Below are 26,429 nucleotides of genomic sequence, written 5' to 3' on the forward strand. Positions count from 1 at the left end.
TGCTCCTGCTGACAGCAGACTGAGAGAGAAAAAAAGTAAATTTGGCTTTGGTTAGGTTCAGGCAATGAAGAAAGGAGTTTAGTAAAAACAGCAGGTAGAGGCTAGACAGGCTGGAAGCATAATGAGCCTTATATGTTATTAATATGAAGTGCTTGTTTTGCAGTTAATTATGCACATGATCCGTTTGATCCCAGAAAGGAAAAAAGGATCAATGGATGGAGGAGTGGGAGAGAGAGACAGAGAACTCAATCCACCTGTCTGTAATGTAAGTTTGATTTGATATGAGTGTGAGTGTTATGGACACTAATGAGCGCGCAGCAGTGCGTAAAAGTCGTGCGTAATGACAGCTCCTCGTTGGTGAAACACAATAAACTGCACCTCTTCTTCCACGTGTGTCTTATTGACAGGTGGAGCCTATATGAATAATGATATAAATGCATAGTGAACGGTAAAAATGGAGAGTTGGACTAATAACTAGTCCAGTTCGAACTAATGGGGACCTCCCATTAGTTCCAACTCTCATTACTCCGATTGTCGGACTAATGGGAGGTCGAACCAATGGGAGGTCGAACTAATGGGAAGTCGGACTAATGGGAAGTCGGACTAATGGGAGGTCGGACCAGTGCCAGGACCCGGACAGGCTCACCAGTCCATGGCGTCATGTTATTTTCTACTAGTTGACTACTTATCCCTACTTTCTTATATTCAATGAAAATTAAACAATGTCTTACAAGATTTCTAAAAAACAAGATCATTTTATTGAATCTTACTGTTTTCAGATTAACACAGGCCTAAATTAATGAAAAAGACAGAGCCTTTATCATAGATGTGGGATGTAACGTTAAAAAAAAAAAGCAGGCCAGTGTTCAAAACCTGTAAATTTTAACATGGGGGTCTATGGAGAAAGCTGCTTTCTGACACCAGCCCCCAGAGGAAGAAGAGGGGATTGCAGTTTGTTGAACGCGGAAGTGAGCTTCACTTCTCAGACCGACAACTGCCCCCTTGGTCCTCCTCTAGCCCCCACCTTCCTGCTCCCTGCTCCTCACACAGACTACTCTGTCTCCTCCGCCTGCAGGCGGCGCTGTTGAACTGTTTCAAGTGGATTTAGTGGATTTTCTTCCATAAAAGAGATTAAAAATATATTATAAATGATTTGGTAAAGGTTTATTTCAACCAGTTACTCTTTATTAAAAATATGTTGATCTTCCTCTGGCCTCTCAAAAATAGAGGAGGACCAACCTCCTCTGACTCTATGGACCAGCCTCCACTGCTTCAGGCTTTTTTAACAGGGTACATGCACCAGGTGGAGAGTCGACCCCACCAAGATGTTGTAGTCAGACAGAGTGCGTCCGTCCTCCAGCTGCCTCCCGGCGAAGGTCAGCTGCTGCTGGTCTGGGGGGATTCCTTCCTGGTTCTGGATCTTGGCCTTGACGTTCTCGATGGTGTCGCTGGGCTCCACCTCCAGGGTGATGGTCTTACCTGGTGATGGACAAACAGAAACTATCGTGTTGAAATGGTTTGATACAATTAAACATTAAACACCACAGCATTTACACAGAACAATAAAGGGCGAGGCGTCATGAACTGTTGTGTACGTTTAACAAATCAAGCGTAGCGTTAGTTGTGGCAGGCCATGACGTCAAGCTCTGAATCAGCATCAACAGCGTAGCTGTCATCACCGGTGCAGATCAGCTGATGGCTCAGCTGACTCCCCGTGGCTGCTTCCTACTGGGGAACTGCATTCAGAGCGCCGCTATTTAAACTGCTCTAGTCCGACATCACCTCCCTTGCTGCTGCTGCTTCCTCTGCCGGCTTTTTTGCAACCCACCTCCACCTCAGCTCCTCCTGTCATCTGTCATCAACCTCATCATTGTATCTTGTTACAGCCTGGACGCACTGGACGCAGAACCGAAGCGCAGCGCCCTGGAGCGGAGGCAGTTTCAGTTCGGCCACATGTTAACAGGTCTGCCTGGTCGCACATCTCTCGCTGTGGAGCGCAGTGCGCGCGCCTGCAGCGCTTCAGATCGGTTCAGTTCTATTTTTCCCGCGAGCGCCGAGAGCACCGTCTGTCAAGCTGGATAGACCAGATCGTACCAAAAGTTGGGCACAGAAAAGGCGAGAGAATCCGGTCAATTTTCAAAATAAAATGATGATTAATTAAGTTGTTGCTTGTCCGTCTATAGCCTAAATATTTGTCAGTTGCGTCTGCACACGAGACACACACACACGTTTAAAATGACATGTGTGTGAGGAAAACCGAGTGAATACGAGTATGGGCGACTGCAGTCGATGTCTGACGGGCGCGGAAAGAGGAGGAGAAGTAGCTCCCTGTGCAACCGCCCAAGCGCCCGATAAGACACGCGCAGTACTCGCGCTCAGCTTCCGCGTGCAGAGTTGGAAAGTCACGTGATTTCACATGGTGAAACGAGTATCCAAACATCTATTTCTGCTTTGAAAGAATGATACTACTGTATGTCGAATCGTAACATCTCCAGTCTTACCGGTCGGGGTCTTGACGAAGATCGGCATCTGCATCCCTCCTCCTCCTCCTCTGAGATGCAGCACCAAGTGGAGGATGGACTCTGCCCCGATGTTGTAGTCGGACAGAGTGCGTCCATCCGCCAGCTGCTTCCCAGTGAAGATCAGCTGGTGCAGGTCTGGAGGGATTCCCTCCTGGTCCTGGATCTTGACCTTGACGTTCTCGATGGTGTCGCTAGGCTCAACGTCCAGGGTGATGGTCTTACCTGGTGACGGACAAACAGAAACTATCGTGTTGAAACAGTGTTTCCAAGCATGATACAATTCATCATTAATTGTTGGGTCCCACAGCACTTTGACACTACACACACTGACGAAGACTGACTGTTGACCGGTCTGCTACCACCTATGCAGGTTTAAATGAAGACATTGATTTCAGTCCTTTTTTGTAATTCTTTTCCATTGTTACGGAGACATGGTGTTTCTCTGAATGTCATGGTTGAACAATTGGTGGTGCCATCGACTGGTCATGTTCCCTCTTCTCCCATGTTCCCATGATCCTCTTACCTTTCCAGGTGATTCCAATCTTCCTATATAAGGAGCATCAGCATGCTGAGGGTTAAACCCTGAAGAAGGCTTCTGCCGAAACGCATGGGCTGTAACCCACTCACATGTTTTTATTCAATATAACCATTGTATAAATAAAGGCTTTTTGTACCATACCATTATCAATCAGACTGCTGAACAGCTGACTTGGTCCAGCTAGTGTGTGCTAGCTAGGGTGTGTGTGTGTGTGTGTCCTTCTCTTTTTAACATTTGCAGTGGCGTAGATGACGTAGGGTTGGTGGGTTTTGTAAACCCATGGGCCCTCTTGTGGTGAAATCCTGCGGCCCCCACACTGCCGAGGATTTTTATTTTTTTTATTTTTTGGTTTAAATCAGGGGCGGGCTGGTCATAGGGAGGTTCGGGACGCGGTTGACCGCGGCTGCCTTGCGTCGCAGCGGCAGGTAGCACAGAGTGTAACATCAGACCGGGTCACTGCATTATGTTGCATATTAAGGGGGGATACGAGCGGGCGCGGCCCCTCCCAATTTGAGCTGATCCATGCGTCTATTAGCCTACATCAAATTAAACAACAGAAGCTGGTCTACAACATGTTAACAACCTGGAGGCGACCGTGAAGGATAACCCCCTTTTTGACCCTCAGTTCAGCTCAGAGGTGGGTGATTTTAGTGCACGTTTGAAAGTGTTGGAAGACGCCGCGGCTGCTATACCGGGCCCGAGCGCACCTGGAGTGAGGAGCAGTGATTTAGCGCTCAACGTGGTGATTAGAAATCTTCCACACAGAGTGAATGAAGTCACGCTGAACTCCGTGAACTGTTTAATTAAAGACGGACTTAAAATCAAAGACATTGAGTGCGTGTCCGCAGAAAGGAAACAGTCACGTAACAACAAACCGGGGGTTATAATCGCCAAGTTTGGTTGTCATGAACACAAGAAATCTGTAATGAGCAAAAAAGCAACATTACAGAAACATTCGGAGTACAAGAAGGTGTATATTAATCATGACATTGCCTTTGAACAGCGGGCTATTGAGTCCAGCTTCCATGCGATTTTAAAGGAAATCGGCACGGACAAACTCGCTGTCCGAGGCGGGCGTGTAGTTAACACGTCGGTCCGGTCAACACGCAGTAACACCGCAGCGGGGGGAGCAGCCCAGCGCTAGGTTTCATGCGGGTTTTGGAATGTACAAAGCTGGAACATCAATACATCATCAGAAAACAATAAAACACGTTCACAGTGTATTAAGCATCTGGGCTTGGATCTAATGGGAGTGGCAGAAACTCATCTGACTGGTGTGCAAGCTGTATCTGTTGCTGGATACAGGTGGTTCGGGCAGAACAGAACTAGACTGCATCATCGCGCTCGCTCTGGATCAGGGGGAGTGGGACTTTTTATTAGTGACAGAATGTGTACGGACTACAACTGTGAAATCCTTGATGACTCTGTGGAAGGCATATTGTGGCTGAAGCTGACTGCGAAGCCCCACCTCAGTATAAACCATGTGTTTTCTGTTGCTGTTTGCTATTTACCACCAGCAAATTCCACCAGGCAGGTTGATGCAGCAGACTTTTATGAGAGCCTTCTTTCAAATGTATTTAGATTTCAGAAACTTGGTCCCTTTTGCATTATGGGTGATTTCAACAGCCGTTGTGCAAATGTACAGGATTATATTGAGGGGGTGGATGCAGTAGAAGAACGAAATATAGTGGATACAGTATCTAACTCTTATGAGGAATTATTTATTCAGTTTCTCATCAGTGCAAATTGTTGTATTTTAAATGGGAGGAATTACCTCAATAATGATTTTATATGTGTATCATCAAAAGGGTTATCAGTTGTTGATTATATAATAGTGCCTTATGAAATTTTGCACTGGTTTAGTGAATTTAGTGTAATTAGGAGTAAGGACCTCTTCACAGAGGCGGGCTGTGTCTCCACTATTGACACATCCAGAACTATTCCTGACCACTCTTGCCTTATATGCTCTATGGTTCTTCCTGCTGGACTAATATCTCCTTCCATGTGTACCACCCAGAGGAATGAGGATATGGTCTCATTCACTGTTTTTGATCTACCCAGCATTCCTGATCATTTTCTATCAAGTGCCTCATGTCAAACAGCACTGAGGGACTGTGCAGCACAGTTGGGGGATGTCACCGCTTGCCAGCTTGCCGTGGATGCTGTGTATACACAGTTCTGTGACATTTTGAAAAAGGAGATGCAAGATCAGATCCCTCACAGAGATGTTGTTATTCAACATGGCTGTTCTAACAAAAAGAGGAGGAGTAAAAAAGTTTGGTGGACAGATCATCACTCCTCACTATGGAAGGCTTTATGCTCAGCGGAGAAGGAATGGATACTGTGCCCCCCTGGTCCAGCTAAGGCGCAGGCTAAAGCTGTAATGAAGGACATTCAGAAGCAGTTTGACCGTTCAGTCCAAGCTTCTAAAAGACGATACTGGAGATTACAGCAGGAAAACATCCAAGAACTAGTGAGTAACGACCCAAGGACCTTCTGGCAGCAGGTTAACCAGCTTGGTGTTGGCAGTGAACGCCGCCCAGAGATTCCCTGGGAGGTACTGAGGCCTGATGGGACTGTACAGACTGATAAATATGCTGTTTTAGAGACCTGGAGGTGTGAGTTTGCCGGTCTGTTTCAATCTAATAACCATTGTGACTCTTGCATCAGAGATACAGTCACTACATATGCACATAACCAGGGCTCCTTCATGAATCAGCAAATTACAGAGCATGAAATCATAAAAGCTCTACAAGCAGCTAAAAAGGGTAAAGCTTATGGATATGACGGGGTGCCAGTTGATGTATTGAAAAATGGTAACACACTGAATATTTTAAATAGGTTTTTTAATTATTGTTTTTCAAATGGTGTGGTACCAGAGTTTTGGAAATATGGTATTATTAACCCCATCCCCAAAGCTGGGGGAAAAGACAACAGAATACCTCTAAACTATCGGGGAATCACTTTGACATCTTCTGTGTATAAACTGTTCTGTTCTGTGCTGTATAGTCGTATTGCCGAATGGGCAGAAGCTAACGATATTATAGCAGACGAGCAAAACGGGTTTAGAAAGAAACGGAGCTGCCTTGACCATATTGCTACTTTAACTACAATCATAGACACAAGGAAAAAGTTGAAGAAAGCTACTTTTTGTTCTTTTATAGATTTTTCTAAAGCTTTTGATCACATAGACCGAAACATGCTCTGGAATAAGTTGTCCGCATTAGGCCTACATGGCAACATGTTGAATTGTCTCATTGCTTTGTATGAAAATGTCAAATGTTGTGTTCGGGTTAATGGACGTCTCACAGATTGGTTTCCAGTTGATATTGGAGTTAAACAAGGGTGTATTCTATCTCCTATTCTGTTTGCCATGTATATAGACAATCTGTCTCTAGCAATTAAGGCCTTAGATAAAGGTGTCTCTATTGGTAACGAAAAAATATCCATTCTGTTATATGCAGATGACATTGTTTTGATTTCTGAAACTGAGGAGGGGCTTCAGGAGATGCTTAATTTTGTTCATAGTTGGTGTCAGGACTGGAAATTGAATGTAAATCCTGATAAAACCAAAGTGGTGCACTTTAGAAATCCATCAATGCCCCTGTCTGAGTTTAGTTTCTCCTGCGGCTCGTTTACTCTGGCAACAGCTAAAGAGTATAAATATCTGGGTTTGATGTTAACAGAATTTCTAGATTATAATGAAACTGTCAAGAATTTAGCAATGCATGCGAATAGAGCCCTAGGTGCAATCATAGCCAAGTGTAAATGTATAGGTGGTTTTCCTTTTAAATGCTATACTAAATTATCCTTGGTCCTGCCTATTTTGACCTATGCTGCTGCTGTCTGGGGATACAAAAGTTATTCTCCTATTAATGCTGTGTTTAATAGAGCATGTAGATTCTATCTAGGTGTGGGTAAATACACCCCAAATGCTGCTATACAAGGTGATATGGGCTGGAAAACCCCATGGCAACATCAGTGGTCCTGTATTTTTAAAAACTGGCAAAGACTCTGTGGAATGTCTGACAGTCGATTATGTAAACGTGTTTTTCAGTGGGCGGCTCATTTGACAAATGTAAAAAATTATATGCAAACGGTAAAAACCTTTTTCAGTACTATGAATTTACCTCATCTTGCTTGTACAGATATGGTTTATTCTAGTAACGACCTTAAATGTTTTGATGTGGCTGTGTCAAAGGCAGATGAGGACTCATGGCTACAGTTAATAAATAAACCAGAGGGGAATAAATTACGCACCTATTGCCTATTTAAGGGTACATTTGAGACAGAGCATTATGTAAAGCAGGGGTACTCAAATACATTTTTCGAAGGGCCAGAATTTTTCTTAACCGACACCTTGGGGGCCGCACATTCAAATAGGCCTAGATTGAAATTAAATTCACCTTTTTCGTCTAATAATTTAAATATTTTTTATTTTACTTGTAAGCACATAATTTTTATTTATACACTTCATGGTGTTTTGTATGATATAAAATGAAAAATCTTGACATTGTCATATCATCATTTACATATCATGCTGGAGCTTTACACTGCTGACTTGTATCCTCAGACATGCCCTGTGATTTTCAGCTTAAATATGAAAGGAGGCTGACCATCACAGGACGTCTGACTCTGTTATACAAGTCATTGGTCCTGAAATGTGTGTTTCTCTTCTATAACACACATTCTACATCTCGGAGGCGACGTCTTTCCACACATGGGCTTCCTTCACCTTTCAAACGAGGCAGAGCTCAGTGGGAAACAGTAGGAGAGACACAGGCCGAGGGCACCGGGACACAACAGCGGGGGGGAGCAGGTCGTGCAGCTGTGCACCGCTGACGTGCACGAAAAAACAATTGCGTCTCATCAAATGCGCGCAGCTACGGCTTTTGAGTTGTGAGCGTGCATGACGCGCGGCTACATTGAATGGGTTTGAGCGCGCGCAAAAGACGCTTCATCTGAACGGCCCCCCATGCATGATGCACACACGGTTGAACCAAGACGGCGGTGAAAATCACCCACGGTCTCTGCAGACAGGCAGGGAAAACCCTGCAGTCCAGCCCGCTCCCCAAACACTCGCGCATGGTGATTTGGGTTCGTCAGCGTTTCTGTATCCCAGTGCAGCGCCTCACAGGCACACACAAACGCTCCGCACGTGTTTCCATGTCCCAGCGCATTGACTTACAGGCGCACGGAGCCCGAGAAATACAGTATACAGTAACATGTAAACTAGTAGGACTCAGTCGCGAGCCTGATTGGAAGGTTCGGCGGGCCGGATGCGGCCCGCGGGCCGCCTATTGAGTACCGCTGATGTAAAGAATATACTTTCAAGACAACATAGAAGTTCTCTTGCTAAATTTAGATGTGGAGTCGCTCCTTTAGCAATAGAAACTGGTAGATACACAAACACCCCATTGGAGAGACGTTACTGTGTTTTATGTGATTCTGGCTCCATTGAATCAGAAGCCCATGTTCTTTTGCACTGTGTTACTTATATGGACATTCGTGCTGATCTATTTAGTACACTTTCTAAGTTTTATTTTAATTTTAATGATTTTGATGATATGAATAAATTGTGTGTCATTTTAGCTGGTAAACATTGTATTAATGAATGTGCCAAAGCCTGCCACCTCATCCTCAATAGAAGACTGTTTCTTATGAGTTCCAGTTCATAAAATAATTGTTTTGCTTTGTTTTTGTTTGTTTTGTTTGTATGGTACCATAATGTGCGTTTCTATTCATGTTTTTAGTAGTTGGTGTCTCACAACTCTCTTTTTGAGTGGTCCCCAACACTTTTAATTTTGTCAAGGGGGAACGGGTCATTTTGTAATCAATACTGTATTTTTATATTGTCTCTGGATTTTTATTGTGTGTTGTGGAGTGACACCGAAATAAAGCTTATCTATCTATCTATCTGTAAAAACCATGTTTTTATGACCCAAACACAGCCCAAACACTACTCAAATAAACAACTAAACATCAAACTTCATGAAGCTCCTCTGTGTGGACCCAGTCGCCACATTTCTGGCTCGTATAGTACTGTGCATTATGCAAAACACATCAGCTACCGCTCATATGAAAGGGCTACAAAGATTGGAACGTTACATAGCAGCCGAGGCTGCACAGCAGCACGGCAGAGAGAGAAGACAAAAACCAGCAAAGTCCAGCACACACAGACACTGCTTGACCAAAACATGGTTGTACATTTCCTCTTACCTTTGCTGTTTTGCCGTGAAAAGTTTGTTTTATGGGTAAATCCCATAGACCAGGGGTGCTCATTACGATTGGGTCGATCGCGTGATGAAGAACAAAAAAAAAGTATATTTAAAAAAACACAGTTGTCTGGACAGCAGGCATTTTTCTCACAACCGACCTCAAAAGCGAGGCCAGGTCCGCCGAAGCATCATTCCGGGTGAGTCACGCTCTCCGCCCGTTGTCTTTGTTGTTACTCCGCTCCACAGAGCACATGGCTACTTAATTATGCACGTGCTGATCATATATGGTTGTGCTGAGGCATTCTGGGGGAGTATGAGGTGTGTTCATGTCCGCCATTCTTGGCTCCGGTGTGATTTATCAATGGAATATTGCGGAGAGGTGTGCGTACGCACAGCTTGATCAGTGTTTCCCACTAATTAACACTTTTTTCCTCACGTGTGTTTACGTGCGGTGCGCACGCACGCGATAGAGGCGGCAGTTTAAGAGGCTGACTGGCGGAGATGAGAGATGGTGAAACGCTAGCATGATTATTAAAAAAACACCATCTCTTATCTCTGCCTGCACATAGACAGACACAGGTAAGCATACAGACAGGGGCCACGGTAAATGCAGCTGCAGCGTTATTAACCCCGCATAGACATTTATTGTGCCATATGGATTCATGCAGTTATGAAAGGTAGGCTACACCGACATATTGTATATGAAGTGTTATGTATGTTCATATACTAGGCTATATAAATAAACGTGAATCATGTTGGTAGATCATTTTGACTTGGTCACTTGAAAAGTAGCTCTCAGGCTGAAAAAGTGTGAGCACCCCTGCCATAGACTGTAAGGTAAATCCACAATATTTCCAGTTTGAACAGAACTTTGATAGGTGTTAGCTACATCTAAATCGGTCCGGACGGGCTTTAGGAGCGGCCGAACCTTTGTTGTTTTTTTTTGTTTGTTTTTTTTCAACTTTATTTAAAGTTGTAGCAACAACAACATTTCAGTCTTTCCAGCTCACATTCGTTACAACAGTAACAGCACACTTTATCAGAATCAACCACTGCAGAGATAATGTTCATACGTTGTACAATCATTTGATAGAGGTTTTGAGCTTTAGCAGCATCATTCTGAAGGACACTCATCTAAAATATGATTTTTTCTGTCCTCTATTTGTGTGTGCAATATGGCCCGCTGCGCACGCGGGCCCCTTGGACCTCAAAACCCATGTGGAATACAGCCCAGCTACGCCACTGAACATTTGTTTTGCACTTCTAACTTTTTAACATTTGTATTTATCTATATGTACTTATTTGCTTATTTATCTTTAAATTTGCACTGACGCTTTTACACAAATGAAGTTCCTAACGGAAAAATAAAGTTCTTTGAATTGAATTGAAGAAGAGTGCCTTGGATTTTCCTTTTTTGACCAATGTTCCCATCAAAGAGCGACTTCGTCACATGTTTTGAACCTTCTGAGCACTCTGGATTTTTTCCTTTTTTTTATGTGTTAGGTTATTTAAAATAAAGACCACGACTAGAAGAGCATGACGACTTGCCTCAAGTCGTCCAAGCCACCGCCGAGCATGTTTCTAGTTATACAGAATCTGACGAGGCTGAGCCCGAGCCTTCTTACTGTCCTCCACGACCAACAGCACCTGCTGAAGCCCCTGTTCAACTCGCTGCCGTAACAGACCTATCTGCTGTGGATGAGCCAGCTTCACAACCTAGACTACAAGTTCCCTACTGCAAGAACAGAGAAGGACAAGAGCGACAGAAGTTTTTCATGTCGATGGTACGATAAGTTCAAATGGGTTGAGTATAGCATATCCAGAAATGCAGTGTTTTGCAAAGCGTGTCGCCACTTCCCCGATGCTAACACTGAAGATTGTTTCATTAAGACGGTCTTCAGTGACTGGAAGCAAATGAGCCAGTTTTCTGTTAAACATGAAGCTAGCAAAGCACACTGTTCCGCAACGGCCAAAGCAAAAAAAGTCACCAGGCAGGAGGATGAGGAAATATCCTCAATCAGCTCAAAAGAGATGCAGCTCATTTTGCCTTTATTGAAAAAAAAATCGTGCACACATTGTGCTTTTTTGTGCCAAGCAGGATATTCTGTTGCCTGGCTACTGTGAAAACGAGGAGAGTCTAAAAGTGGAACTCTTATGAGCCCAGATATCCAGAATGAGCTGCTGGAGACGGCTGCGTCGCTCCTTCTCAGATGTACAGTATTAAAACGGAGCGGCACGCACAACCTGACAACTGATTAATCAGGTGTGTCTGAGACATCAGAGGGTTTTGTTGACACTAGGGACATGACTGCGAATGGAATATCTGAAAAGATTTTGGAGGTAGGCTACTGAAAGCACTAGAACTAGACCCTGCATTATGCATTGGACTTGGTTTTGAGTTTCAGTTGTCCAGAGTAAAAAAAACAAATGTGAGTATCTTTCCACTAAGACACTCACATTTGGTAACTTGAAACCCTGTGTAACAAAGATGAGAAGTGTTCACTGATCACAACATAAACTCCATGCGCCACAAAACTAGGGTCCCTTGTCGCGATTCCTCTGCTTTGACTGATGGATACCACGTCGAACCGTGACATCTCTGGTCTTACCAAACGGGGTCTTGATCTTGATCTGCATGCCTCCTCTGAGACCTAATCTCCATGTCAGGTCAACAGGTGGATTTACCATTGAAGATCTTCTCTGACAAACTGGACACAGTTGATCTTGTTTCTCTCTCCACCGGCTCTTCAGACAGTCTTTACAGAAGCTGTGGCTGCAGGACAGAACAACAGGATCTCTGAAGACCTCTGTACAGACCGGACAGCAGAGATCCTCCTCTAATCTGGAAGCCATTTAGTCTGTGAGTGAAGCTGAAAACACAGCAGACAGGAAGTAGAGTCAGTCATGGCTCCCCTCCCTCCTCTACTGACTTGACTGAAGTTTACTGTGACTCTGAGTCCAGGTTTTAGTCAAACTCACCTTCAGTGTGTGGAGTGTCAGCAGGTTGAAGCAGCAGTGTTGTAGCTGGACTCACTCACAGGAAGTTGTTGCTTTGGTCTGGAGCTGAATCTGATCGTCTCTTCTTCAGTCTGCCGCTCTGGGACTGACAGAGTCCAATAAAGTTGTTCCTGGGACTTTGTCCTCTGCGTTAATAACTAACCTGGTTTATCTCAGGTGAAGCCAGGTGAGGGGGCGGAGCTTTGTCACACTGAAAGTTAAGTTAAGAGTCTTAAAGGGATATTCCGACGTAAGTTTAAGCCATGGTCCAACGCACCGTGACCCCGAGTTAGACCCCCCCTTGAGAGATGAAGTCTGCTAACTGCCAGCTTCTCCAGTTGTAGCAACTTTAGCAGTGACCGCACCATAAGAAACAGTGCACTCTATTGATCCACGCACAACCGATCAAAAAGCCACTCATAGCCACAAATAATGCTCAGAACAGCACCAAACGTCATCAACAGTATAAACAGGGTCCCAGCATGTAATACAAGGCATCAAACATCGTTTAGCTTAGCCTGGTTTCTATTGAAAAGAGACGAAAACAACTCACCCACTCTCCTCCAGTTATACGCTATGCAGCAACTTTCCGCGTCTAGGCACTGACAACACACGTCCGAGTCTGACTGGCAGCACAAACATCTGGTTTCAGCGGCCACTGACAGGCAGTGACCACACTGACCACTTGATTCCGGGGGGCGAGCCCCATTCCAAAGGACCGCCATTCCGACGGTCTGCCAGTCCGAAAATTCCTTCCGAGGGGCCGCTGTTCCGAATGTGTTTTATTTTGAAAATTGACCAGATTCTCTCATAGTTTGACTTCCTGTCCGGCTTGACACGATCGCGCTGCAGGGACAGCCCCCCCTCCCCCTCCAAATTTTCACCCAGGTGCGAATCTGATCCAGCCGCGGTGCTCCAGCTGAAAAATAAATGTCCTTGCTTTGTGCTTTGGTTGGGTTTAAGCAATGTAGAAAGGAGTTGGTTAAGTTTAGTAAAAAGATCAGGTAGAGGCCAAGAAAGTCTCTGCTAATATGCAGCTCCTCCGGGAGTCAAACCTTGATCTCCCACGCCGGAGGCAGATGCTCTAACCACTGTACTACCAAAGCTTTCGCTGCAATGTGTGTACCCAGTGCCTTAAACCTTTTAATGGCGGACTTTTTTCAGGTTCGGAAAGGCACCCCTTTTCCATAAATAATTAAGGGCCGGCATTCCGACACATTAAAGTAAAAGTTCGGAATGGCGGCCCTTCGGAATGGCACTCTGGAACCCTTGATTCCCCCAGGTCCAGCACATAAGCTGTGTCCCAATTCAGGGGCTGCATCCTTCGGAGGGTGGATTTGAAGGCCGATTACGTCACAGCGCTGCGCGAAGGCTGTCCCAATTCGTCTAAATTCGAAGGGTCCTCCAAATGCAGCCTCCAAATGCGTCCTCCTTTCCCCTGCATTCGGAGGATGCATCGCTACTATCCTTCGCGGCCTCCCGTATCCCAAGATGCTTTGCTGCACCGTTGTTGTTATTAGCAACCTAGCCGTTAGCTATCGAACGTAGCAGCTCTGTGCTGTAGCCACGGTAACCCGGCTCTGCGGCCGGCTCAGAGGCGTGGTCGCCCGCTGCTGAGCTCTGCTCTGCTCTGCTCTGCTCTGCTCTGGCTGCACAGGTGAGGAGCAGAGGCAAAGCATCTGAGTGTGACAACTTTTAATAAGAAAGCTATGAAAACACATTACTTGTGCTCTTTATTCTCTATTCACTTAATAGCCTGAAGCCCCCCCCCTGGCTGCTGTTGAATGGTTTGTTTATTAACTGCGGTCAAGTGAGCCGTCGTTCTTCCTCGCGGAGTCAAGTCAGCCGCACAAACATTTGAACTGCGCCCGTATCATAGAACTTACGGTAAATTCTCCGAGTCCACTGACGAAGCTAACGCTAGTTCAGAACCAAGCGAGATGACTTCCGGTTTTCAAAGTAAGACGCGGATAATACAAAGGCAAGGTGTGTGTGTGTGTGTGTGTGTGTGTGTGTGTGTGTGTGTGTGTTCCCGTGTGTGTGTGTTCCCGTGTGTGTGTGTGTGTGTGTGTGTTCCCGTGTACCTACCTAACAGGGCCTTATGAATTTTAAACAGGAAAAGAGCCTTATACTCCATTTTTACTGTACAGTAACATGACTTTGGCCCATAAGTTCTGGCAATACTTGGTTAAGGTGACTTCAGGACCACCCTGGCTACTTCCACAGTCATTATCAAACAATTTTACTGTACCATTTTGGGGAAATTAAACCTCAAAGTTGCATCTCTAGTTTTTTTGTTTTTTCCTTTACAGGAAAAGTGCCTCATACTCCATTTTTACTGTACAGTAACATGACTTTGGCCCATAAGTTCTGGCAATACTTGGTACAGGTGACTTCAGGACCACCCTGGCTACTTCCTCAGTCATTATCAAACAATTTTACTGTATCATTTTGGAGAAATTAAGCCTCAAAGTTGCATCTCAGTTTTTTTTAAACAGGAAAAATGCCTTATACTCCATTTTTACTGTACAATAACATGACTTTGGCCCATAAGTTCTGGCAATACTTGGTACAGGTGACTTCAGGACCACCCTGGCTACTTCCTCAGTCATTATCAAACAATTTTCCTGTATCATTTTGGAGAAATTAAGCCTCAAAGTTGCATCTCTAGTTTTTTTGTTTTTTTCTTTACGGGAAAAGTGCCTCATACTCCATTTTTACTGTGCAGTAACATGACTTTGGCCCATACATTCTGGCAATACTTGGTACAGGTGACTTCAGGACCATCCTGGCTACTTCCACAGTCATTATCAAACAATTTTACTGTACCATTTTGGGGAAATTAAACCTCAAAGTTGCATCTCTAGTTTTTTTGTTTTTTTCTTTACGGGAAAAGTGCCTCATACTCCATTTTTACTGTACAATAACATGACTTTGGCCCATAAGTTCTGGCAATACTTGGTACAGGTGACTTCAGGACCACCCTGGCTACTTCCACAGTCATTATCAAACAATTTTACTGTATAATTTTGGAGAAATTAAGCCTCAAAGTTGCATCTCAGTTTTTTTTAAACAGGAAAAATGCCTTATACTCCATTTTTACTGTACAGTAACATGACTTTGGCCCATAAGTTCTGGCAATACTTGGTACAGGTGACTTCAGGACCACCCTGGCTACTTCCACAGTCATTATCAAACAATTTTACTGTATCATTTTGGAGAAATTAAACCTCAAAGTTGCATCTCAGTTTTTTTTAAACAGGAAAAGTGCCTCATACTCCATTTTTACTGTACAATAACATAACTTTGGCCCATAAGTTCTGGCAATACTTGGTACAGGTGACTTCAGGACCACCCTGGCTACTTCCACAGTCATTATCAAACAATTTTACTGTATCATTTTGGAGAAATTAAGCCTCAAAGTTGCATCTCTATTTTTTTTTTTTTTTCTTTACGGGAAAAGTGCCTCATACTCCATTTTTACTGTACAGTAACATGACTTTGGCCCATAAGTTCTGGCAATACTTGGTACAGGTGACTTCAGGACCACCCTGGCTACTTCCACAGTCATTATCAAACAATTTTACTGTATAATTTTGGAGAAATTAAGCCTCAAAGTTGCATCTCAGTTTTTTTTAAACAGGAAAAATGCCTTATACTCCATTTTTACTGTACAATAACATGACTTTGGCCCATAAGTTCTGGCAATACTTGGTACAGGTGACTTCAGGACCACCCTGGCTACTTCCACAGTCATTATCAAACAATTTTACTGTATAATTTTGGAGAAATTAAGCCTCAAAGTTGCATCTCTATTTTTTTTTATTTTTTTTTACGGGAAAAGTGCCTCATACTCCATTTTTACTGTACAGTAACATGACTTTGGCCCATAAGTTCTGGCAATACTTGGTACAGGTGACTTCAGGACCACCCTGGCTACTTCCACAGTCATTATCAAACAATTTTACTGTACCATTTTGGGGAAATTAAACCTCAAAGTTGCATCTCTAGTTTTTTTGTTTTTTTCTTTACGGGAAAAGTGCCTCATACTCCATTTTTACTGTACAGTAACATGACTTTGGCCCATAAGTTCTGGCAATACTTGGTACAGGTGACTTCAGGACCACCCTGGCTACTTCCACAGTCATTATCAAACAATTTTACTGTATAATTTTGGAGAAATTAAGCCTCAAAGTTGCATCTCAGTTTTTTTTAAACAGGAAAAATGCCTTATACTCCATTTTTACTGTACAATAACATAACTTTGGCCCATAAGTTCTGGCAATACTTGGTACAGTTGACTTCAGGACCACCCTGGCTACTTCCACAGTCATTATCAAACAATTTTACTGTACCATTTTGGGGAAATTAAACCTCAAAGTTGCATCTCTAGTTTTTTTTGTTTTTTTCTTTACGGGAAAAGTGCCTCATACTCCATTTTTACTGTACAGTAACATGACTTTGGCCCATAAGTTCTGGCAATACTTGCTACAGGTGACTTCAGGACCACCCTGGCTACTTCCACAGTCATTATCAAACAATTTTACTGTATAATTTTGGAGAAATTAAGCCTCAAAGTTGCATCTCAGTTTTTTTTAAACAGGAAAAATGCCTTATACTCCATTTTTACTGTACAATAACATAACTTTGGCCCATAAGTTCTGGCAATACTTGGTACAGGTGACTTCAGGACCACCCTGGCTACTTCCTCAGTCATTATCAAACAATTTTACTGTATAATTTTGGAGAAATTAAACCTCAAAGTTGCATCTCAGTTTTTTTTAAACAGGAAAAATGCCTTATGCTCCATTTTTACTGTACAGTAACATGACTTTGGCCCATAAGTTCTGGCAATACTTGGTACAGGTGACTTCAGGACCACCCTGGCTACTTCCTCAGTCATTATCAAACAATTTTACTGTATCATTTTGGAGAAATTAAACCTCAAAGTTGCATCTCAGTTTTTTTTAAACAGGAAAAGTGCCTCATACTCCATTTTTACTGTACAATAACATAACTTTGGCCCATAAGTTCTGGCAATACTTGGTACAGGTGACTTCAGGACCACCCTGGCTACTTCCACAGTCATTATCAAACAATTTTACTGTATAATTTTGGAGAAATTAAGCCTCAAAGTTGCATCTCTAGTTTTTTTGTTTTTTTCTTTACGGGAAAAGTGCCTCATACTCCATTTTTACTGTACAATAACATGACTTTGGCCCATAAGTTCTGGCAATACTTGGTACAGGTGACTTCAGGACCACCCTGGCTACTTCCACAGTCATTATCAAACAATTTTACTGTATCATTTTGGAGAAATTAAGCCTCAAAGTTGCATCTCTAGTTTTTTTGTTTTTTTCTTTACGGGAAAAGTGCCTCATACTCCATTTTTACTGTACAGTGACATGACTTTGGCCCATAAGTTCTGGCAATACTTGCTACAGTTTTTTTTAAAATACTTTATTTACAGTTTATCATTTTACAAAACTGTACAAAACATACCACATAGGAACATTCAAACATAAAAGGGAACAGAGAGAGAGAGAAAAAAAAAAAAAAAAAATTAAAAAATAAAATAAAATAAAAATCAAAAAGGGGAAGGGGCTGCCAGATATTTTTAAATTTACCCTTTACATATACTTGCTACAGTTGACTTCAGGACTACCCTGGCTACTTCCTCAGTCATTATTAAACATTTTTACTGTATCATTTTGGATAAATTAATCCTCAAAGTTGTATCTGGAGCTTGTTTTCAACAACTAAATCGATATAAACGTATCAATTCACAATAGTTATTTGGTAACGATCCAACGCATCACCGCATGCGCAAATGACATGCCCTGTTAATTGACACCTCCACGACGACGTTCACTGGATCTCCACTTGATTGCAAGAATGGCTGCAAAAAAAGGGTAAGTGGGGCTTTCAAATAATTTCCAATGTTATGTGGGTAAAAGACACTGCATTTATTGTTTACATATTTTTCAATTATAATTATGTGGCTTAAATAAAGGGCGTCATCACAAATATTTTTTAATTGGCTAAATAGTCTATCACCTTGGGTCAACTGACACACGTGGTTAGCTCACAGACACATGCACATTGTAGGTTATAGGCCTAGCTATTGTAATTAGTGAAATGCCTTATTCTGGCTTTAAAAAAAAAAAAAGTTTAGCTACTGGACAGAGTAATATGATACATACATCTATGTAATCTCCCGAACAGTGCCAGGGTGCAGTTAGATCTGACCTTTTCCTTTTATTCTCTTAACACTAGAACCGCCAACATTATTCTAATCCCCCTTTAATTTCCCAGACCGCATCAACAGTCGCAAACAGTTGTCTAAGTATAAACAATAATTTCAGTAATTCTGTACAGTTCACAGTGATGCATCTGGACCGTGGATGTACAGTATATAATAGATCTCGAGACGTGTGCTGCTCTCGTGTGAAGAGTCCATGACGCTGTTCATTGTTGTTCACTTGCTACTGTAACAGGAGGATTTCATAGAGTCTTCTACTGCAACTGAAGTACTTAGGGGATATTTGTAGAGCATACAACCCTACTTTTAAATAATGCTACTATCCCTTTAAAGTGGATGGAAGCAACAAGGACAGAGAATAATGACAAGTGACAAGAAAAAGACATGAGTTTCACCCCTTAGCCAGAATGATAATCATGATTTTCAGGAAAAGCAGTGTTCATTAAATTGAGATCTGGAGAATAATCAAAAATAACTTCAAAGGCCGGTGTTAAAAAATGTATTGTTATGTGAATTAGTAATTTTTCATGAATAATGCTAAGCAATGATAAGGTCAAACTTGCAATATCTTTTACATCCATTATGTATTGTGTTACATTACATGTATTTCTACACAGTGAAATCGTGTAACACAACAACCTAAATACCAGGCTGTGAAGCTATAACCAAGATGACAAAATGTATTGTTATTGTGTCTTTGAACAATGAAACTAGCAAATAACAAATAAAACTTACAGTAGAATTTCATTATCTTATATCTATCATGATTGAAAATTAACATTTATACTTGAATGCCTTTTACAGATACAGTGTGACACATGTTTTCGGTGGTTCCATGTGGAGTGCCTTAACATGGACTCGGCAACACTTCAGCAGGCAAAGGCTGGTGACTGGAATTGTGACATTTGCCAGGATTAAAACATCACCTTCGATCAGTGGAAGAGAAAGGGATCAGAAAGCCTCAACAGCCATCTTTTAAATTTGACTTTATGTTTTGACATAAAAATGGCACAACACTCTTATCACTGAAACTTTGATTACTTTTCTGGAGGTGACACTGACAGAATCTGAGACATCTGAGGCACCCAGGTTACACTCAACACAATTGTGTGTGTGTGTGTGTGTGTGTGTGTGTGTGTGTGTGTGTGTGTGCGTGCGTGTGTGTGTGTGTGTGTGTGTGTGTGTGAGAGAGAGAGAGAGAGAGAGAGAGTTTTAGGTGGATTGATAGAGAACGATCCTGATAGTCAGGTGGAGATCGAGAGTGTGTGAATGTGCAACGACGTAATCTGTAAGGATTATCTGTGTATGCCGGCATCAATAACAGGCTCTCCCAAGATGCACTTGCGTGTAGAATAAGGACTAATAAGGATAAGAATAAGGCCTCAGTCATGTTATTTCTGTCCACTGATTTGTTTGGTCTTTCGATCCTGTAAAAAGTAAAGATATTGTATATGAAAATAGACCATCTTCATAAATAATCACAGACTATGTTGATCTGATATCTGTATTTTATATTCACTTTAAACTTTAAACTTAAACATCTATGTTCTTGTGATTGTGATTTATTCCAACATATGACTGTCACATGGAGGTTTGTTGATGTTTAAGAGTATTAGACATTAGTCTGAGCTGAAAGAAAACTTTGAGGCTTGTAGAACCCAATAATGTAATAAAAAATGTCAAGTGAGTGGATTGAAAATGTAATAAAAACCTGATAATGTAATAACTTCCCAATAATGTACTAAAGTGCATATCCGAATAATGTATGCATGTCCACCACTTAAAACCAAGTAGGCCTAATGGGTCATCTACTGTTAAATTATTACATTATTGGAGTATTACATGATCAGGTGGGTCCCTTCGAATGGAAGGCTAACCTGATAATGAACAGTAATACTTTATTACATTATTGGAAGTTATTACATTATAATTTATTACATTTTCAGTCCACTCAAGTGAATTTTTTATTACATTATTGGGGTTATTACAATATCAGGGATTTATGATATTATCAGGTTCTACAAGACATAATTTCTCCAAAGTGAGTGAGTAAAACTGTGTGATAATGACTGAGGAAGTAGCCAGTGTGCTCCGAAAGTCAGCTGTAGCAAGTATTGTCAGAACTTGTGGACCAAAGTGATGTTATTGTGCACTAGAAATTGAGTAATAGAACCTTTTTTGTGTCAAAAAAGCAAAAAATTCAACTTTGAGGCCTAATTTCTCCAAAATGAAACAGTAAAATTGTTTGATAATGACTGTGGAAGTAGCCAGGGTGGTCCTGAAGTCACCTGTACCAAGTATTGCCAGAACTTATGGGCCAAAGTCATGTTACTGTACAGTAAAAATGGAGTATGAGGCACTTTTCCTGTTTAAAAAAAACTGAGATGCAACTTTGAGGTTTAATTTCTCCAAAATGATACAGTAAAATTGTTTGATAATGACTGAGGAAGTAGCCAGGGTGGTCCTGAAGTCACCTTAACCAAGTATTGCCAGAACTTATGGGCCAAAGTCATGTTACTGTACAGTAAAAATGGAGTATGAGGCACTTTTCCTGTAAAGAAAAAAACTAGAGATGCAAATTTGAGGCTTAATTTCTCCAAAATGATACAGTAAAATTGTTTGATAATGACTGAGGAAGTAGCCAGGGTGGTCCTGAAGTCACCTGTAGCAAGTATTGCCAGAACTTATGGGCCAAAGTCATGTCACTGTACAGTAAAAATGGAGTATGAGGCACTTTTCCCGTAAAGAAAAAAACAAAAAAACTAGAGATGCAACTTTGAGGCCTAATTTCTCCAAAATGAAACAGTAAAATTGTTTGATAATGACTGTGGAAGTAGCCAGGGTGGTCCTGAAGTCACCTGTACCAAGTATTGCCAGAACTTATGGGCCAAAGTCATGTTACTGTACAGTAAAAATGGAGTATGAGGCACTTTTCCTGTTTAAAAAAAACTGAGATGCAACTTTGAGGTTTAATTTCTCCAAAATGATACAGTAAAATTGTTTGATAATGACTGAGGAAGTAGCCAGGGTGGTCCTGAAGTCACCTTAACCAAGTATTGCCAGAACTTATGGGCCAAAGTCATGTTACTGTACAGTAAAAATGGAGTATGAGGCACTTTTCCTGTAAAGAAAAAAACTAGAGATGCAAATTTGAGGCTTAATTTCTCCAAAATGATACAGTAAAATTGTTTGATAATGACTGAGGAAGTAGCCAGGGTGGTCCTGAAGTCACCTGTAGCAAGTATTGCCAGAACTTATGGGCCAAAGTCATGTCACTGTACAGTAAAAATGGAGTATGAGGCACTTTTCCCGTAAAGAAAAAAACAAAAAAACTAGAGATGCAACTTTGAGGCCTAATTTCTCCAAAATGAAACAGTAAAATTGTTTGATAATGACTGTGGAAGTAGCCAGGGTGGTCCTGAAGTCACCTGTACCAAGTATTGCCAGAACTTATGGGCCAAAGTCATGTTACTGTACAGTAAAAATGGAGTATGAGGCACTTTTCCTGTTTAAAAAAAACTGAGATGCAACTTTGAGGTTTAATTTCTCCAAAATGATACAGTAAAATTGTTTGATAATGACTGAGGAAGTAGCCAGGGTGGTCCTGAAGTCACCTTAACCAAGTATTGCCAGAACTTATGGGCCAAAGTCATGTTACTGTACAGTAAAAATGGAGTATGAGGCACTTTTCCTGTAAAGAAAAAAACTAGAGATGCAAATTTGAGGCTTAATTTCTCCAAAATGATACAGTAAAATTGTTTGATAATGACTGAGGAAGTAGCCAGGGTGGTCCTGAAGTCACCTGTAGCAAGTATTGCCAGAACTTATGGGCCAAAGTCATGTCACTGTACAGTAAAAATGGAGTATGAGGCACTTTTCCCGTAAAGAAAAAAACAAAAAAACTAGAGATGCAACTTTGAGGTTTAATTTCTCCAAAATGATACAGTAAAATTGTTTGATAATGACTGTGGAAGTAGCCAGGGTGGTCCTGAAGTCACCTGTACCAAGTATTGCCAGAACTTATGGGCCAAAGTCATGTTATTGTACAGTAAAAATGGAGTATGAGGCACTTTTCCTGTTTAAAAAAAACTGAGATGCAACTTTGAGGTTTAATTTCTCCAAAATGATACAGTAAAATTGTTTGATAATGACTGTGGAAGTAGCCAGGGTGGTCCTGAAGTCAGCTGTACCAAGTATTGCCAGAACTTATGGGCCAAAGTCATGTTACTGTACAGTAAAAATGGAGTATGAGGCACTTTTCCCGTAAAGAAAAAAACAAAAAAACTAGAGATGCAACTTTGAGGCTTAATTTCTCCAAAATGATACAGTAAAATTGTTTGATAATGACTGAGGAAGTAGCCAGGGTGGTCCTGAAGTCACCTGTAGCAAGTATTGCCAGAACTTATGGGCCAAAGTCATGTTATTGTACAGTAAAAATGGAGTATGAGGCACTTTTCCCGTAAAGAAAAAAACAAAAAAACTAGAGATGCAACTTTGAGGCTTAATTTCTCCAAAATTATACAGTAAAATTGTTTGATAATGACTGAGGAAGTAGCCAGGGTGGTCCTGAAGTCACCTGTAGCAAGTATTGCCAGAACTTATGGGCCAAAGTCATGTTACTGTACAGTAAAAATGGAGTATGAGGCACTTTTCCCGTAAAGAAAAAAACTAGAGATGCAACTTTGAGGCTTAATTTCTCCAAAATGATACAGTAAAATTGTTTGATAATGACTGAGGAAGTAGCCAGGGTGGTCCTGAAGTCACCTGTACCAAGTATTGCCAGAACTTATGGGCCAAAGTCATGTTACTGTACAGTAAAAATGGAGTATAAGGCATTTTTCCTGTTTAAAAAAAACTGAGATGCAACTTTGAGGCTTAATTTCTCCAAAATTATACAGTAAAATTGTTTGATAATGACTGTGGAAGTAGCCAGGGTGGTCCTGAAGTCACCTGTACCAAGTATTGCCAGAACTTATGGGCCAAAGTCATGTTACTGTACAGTAAAAATGGAGTATGAGGCACTTTTCCCGTAAAGAAAAAAACAAAAAAACTAGAGATGCAACTTTGAGGCTTAATTTCTCCAAAATGATACAGTAAAATTGTTTGATAATGACTGTGGAAGTAGCCAGGGTGGTCCTGAAGTCACCTGTACCAAGTATTGCCAGAACTTATGGGCCAAAGTCATGTTATTGTACAGTAAAAATGGAGTATGAGGCACTTTTCCTGTTAAAAAAAAACTGAGATGCAACTTTGAGGTTTAATTTCTCCAAAATGATACAGTAAAATTGTTTGATAATGACTGAGGAAGTAGCCAGGGTGGTCCTGAAGTCACCTGTACCAAGTATTGCCAGAACTTATGGGCCAAAGTCATGTTATTGTACAGTAAAAATGGAGTATGAGGCACTTTTCCCGTAAAGAAAAAAACAAAAAAACTAGAGATGCAACTTTGAGGCTTAATTTCTCCAAAATGATACAGTCAAATTGTTTGATAATGACTGTGGAAGTAGCCAGGGTGGTCCTGAAGTCACCTGTACCAAGTATTGCCAGAACTTATGGGCCAAAGTCATGTTACTGTACAGTAAAAATGGAGCATAAGGCATTTTTCCTGTTTAAAAAAAACTGAGATGCAACTTTGAGGTTTAATTTCTCCAAAATTATACAGTAAAATTGTTTGATAATGACTGAGGAAGTAGCCAGGGTGGTCCTGAAGTCACCTGTACCAAGTATTGCCAGAACTTATGGGCCAAAGTTATGTTATTGTACAGTAAAAATGGAGTATAAGGCATTTTTCCTGTTTAAAAAAAACTGAGATGCAACTTTGAGGCTTAATTTCTCCAAAATTATACAGTAAAATTGTTTGATAATGACTGTGGAAGTAGCCAGGGTGGTCCTGAAGTCACCTGTAGCAAGTATTGCCAGAACTTATGGGCCAAAGTCATGTTACTGTACAGTAAAAATGGAGTATGAGGCACTTTTCCCGTAAAGAAAAAAACAAAAAAACTAGAGATGCAACTTTGAGGTTTAATTTCCCCAAAATGGTACAGTAAAATTGTTTGATAATGACTGTGGAAGTAGCCAGGGTGGTCCTGAAGTCACCTGTACCAAGTATTGCCAGAACTTATGGGCCAAAGTTATGTTATTGTACAGTAAAAATGGAGTATAAGGCATTTTTCCTGTTTAAAAAAAACTGAGATGCAACTTTGAGGCTTAATTTCTCCAAAATTATACAGTAAAATTGTTTGATAATGACTGTGGAAGTAGCCAGGGTGGTCCTGAAGTCACCTGTACCAAGTATTGCCAGAACTTATGGGCCAAAGTCATGTTACTGTACAGTAAAAATGGAGTATGAGGCACTTTTCCCGTAAAGAAAAAAACAAAAAAACTAGAGATGCAACTTTGAGGCTTAATTTCTCCAAAATGATACAGTAAAATTGTTTGATAATGACTGTGGAAGTAGCCAGGGTGGTCCTGAAGTCACCTGTACCAAGTATTGCCAGAACTTATGGGCCAAAGTTATGTTATTGTACAGTAAAAATGGAGTATGAGGCACTTTTCCCGTAAAGAAAAAAACAAAAAAACTAGAGATGCAACTTTGAGGTTTAATTTCCCCAAAATGGTACAGTAAAATTGTTTGATAATGACTGTGGAAGTAGCCAGGGTGGTCCTGAAGTCACCTGTACCAAGTATTGCCAGAACTTATGGGCCAAAGTCATGTTATTGTACAGTAAAAATGGAGTATAAGGCATTTTTCCTGTTTAAAAAAAACTGAGATGCAACTTTGAGGCTTAATTTCTCCAAAATTATACAGTAAAATTGTTTGATAATGACTGTGGAAGTAGCCAGGGTGGTCCTGAAGTCACCTGTACCAAGTATTGCCAGAACTTATGGGCCAAAGTCATGTTACTGTACAGTAAAAATGGAGTATGAGGCACTTTTCCCGTAAAGAAAAAAAAAAAAAAATAGAGATGCAACTTTGAGGCTTAATTTCTCCAAAATGATACAGTAAAATTGTTTGATAATGACTGTGGAAGTAGCCAGGGTGGTCCTGAAGTCACCTGTACCAAGTATTGCCAGAACTTATGGGCCAAAGTCATGTTACTGTACAGTAAAAATGGAGTATGAGGCACTTTTCCCGTAAAGAAAAAAACAAAAAAACTAGAGATGCAACTTTGAGGCTTAATTTCTCCAAAATTATACAGTAAAATTGTTTGATAATGACTGTGGAAGTAGCCAGGGTGGTCCTGAAGTCACCTGTACCAAGTATTGCCAGAACTTATGGGCCAAAGTTATGTTATTGTACAGTAAAAATGGAGTATGAGGCACTTTTCCTGTTTAAAAAAAACTGAGATGCAACTTTGAGGTTTAATTTCTCCAAAATGATACAGTAAAATTGTTTGATAATGACTGTGGAAGTAGCCAGGGTGGTCCTGAAGTCACCTGTACCAAGTATTGCCAGAACTTATGGGCCAAAGTCATGTTACTGTACAGTAAAAATGGAGTATAAGGCATTTTTCCTGTTTAAAAAAAACTGAGATGCAACTTTGAGGCTTAATTTCTCCAAAATGATACAGTCAAATTGTTTGATAATGACTGTGGAAGTAGCCAGGGTGGTCCTGAAGTCACCTGTACCAAGTATTGCCAGAACTTATGGGCCAAAGTCATGTTACTGTACAGTAAAAATGGAGCATAAGGCATTTTTCCTGTTTAAAAAAAACTGAGATGCAACTTTGAGGTTTAATTTCTCCAAAATTATACAGTAAAATTGTTTGATAATGACTGAGGAAGTAGCCAGGGTGGTCCTGAAGTCACCTGTACCAAGTATTGCCAGAACTTATGGGCCAAAGTTATGTTATTGTACAGTAAAAATGGAGCATAAGGCATTTTTCCTGTTT

At 41.2% G+C, this 26,429-nt stretch overlaps 1 protein-coding gene and 1 pseudogene across 2 annotated transcripts in view; both read right to left on the reverse strand.

Moving 5' to 3' along the window:
- LOC146976787 (polyubiquitin-like) overlaps positions 1 to 26,429 on the reverse strand; it is a 40,270-nt gene that overhangs the window by 2,926 nt on the left and 10,915 nt on the right. The gene's annotated exons all lie outside the window — the stretch shown is intronic.
- Positions 1,283 to 11,966, reverse strand: LOC146976788 (polyubiquitin pseudogene; annotated as a pseudogene). The gene is made up of 3 exons (XR_015037304.1): positions 11,888 to 11,966; positions 2,502 to 2,744; positions 1,283 to 1,479 (listed from the first exon to the last, which is right to left on the reverse strand). The product of XR_015037304.1 is annotated as a polyubiquitin pseudogene (transcript).

This window comes from Trachurus japonicus, chromosome 12, assembly GCF_045865225.1.
Source record: "Trachurus japonicus isolate A0001 chromosome 12, Traja_1.0".
Classification (NCBI taxonomy): Eukaryota; Metazoa; Chordata; class Actinopteri; order Carangiformes; family Carangidae; genus Trachurus; species Trachurus japonicus.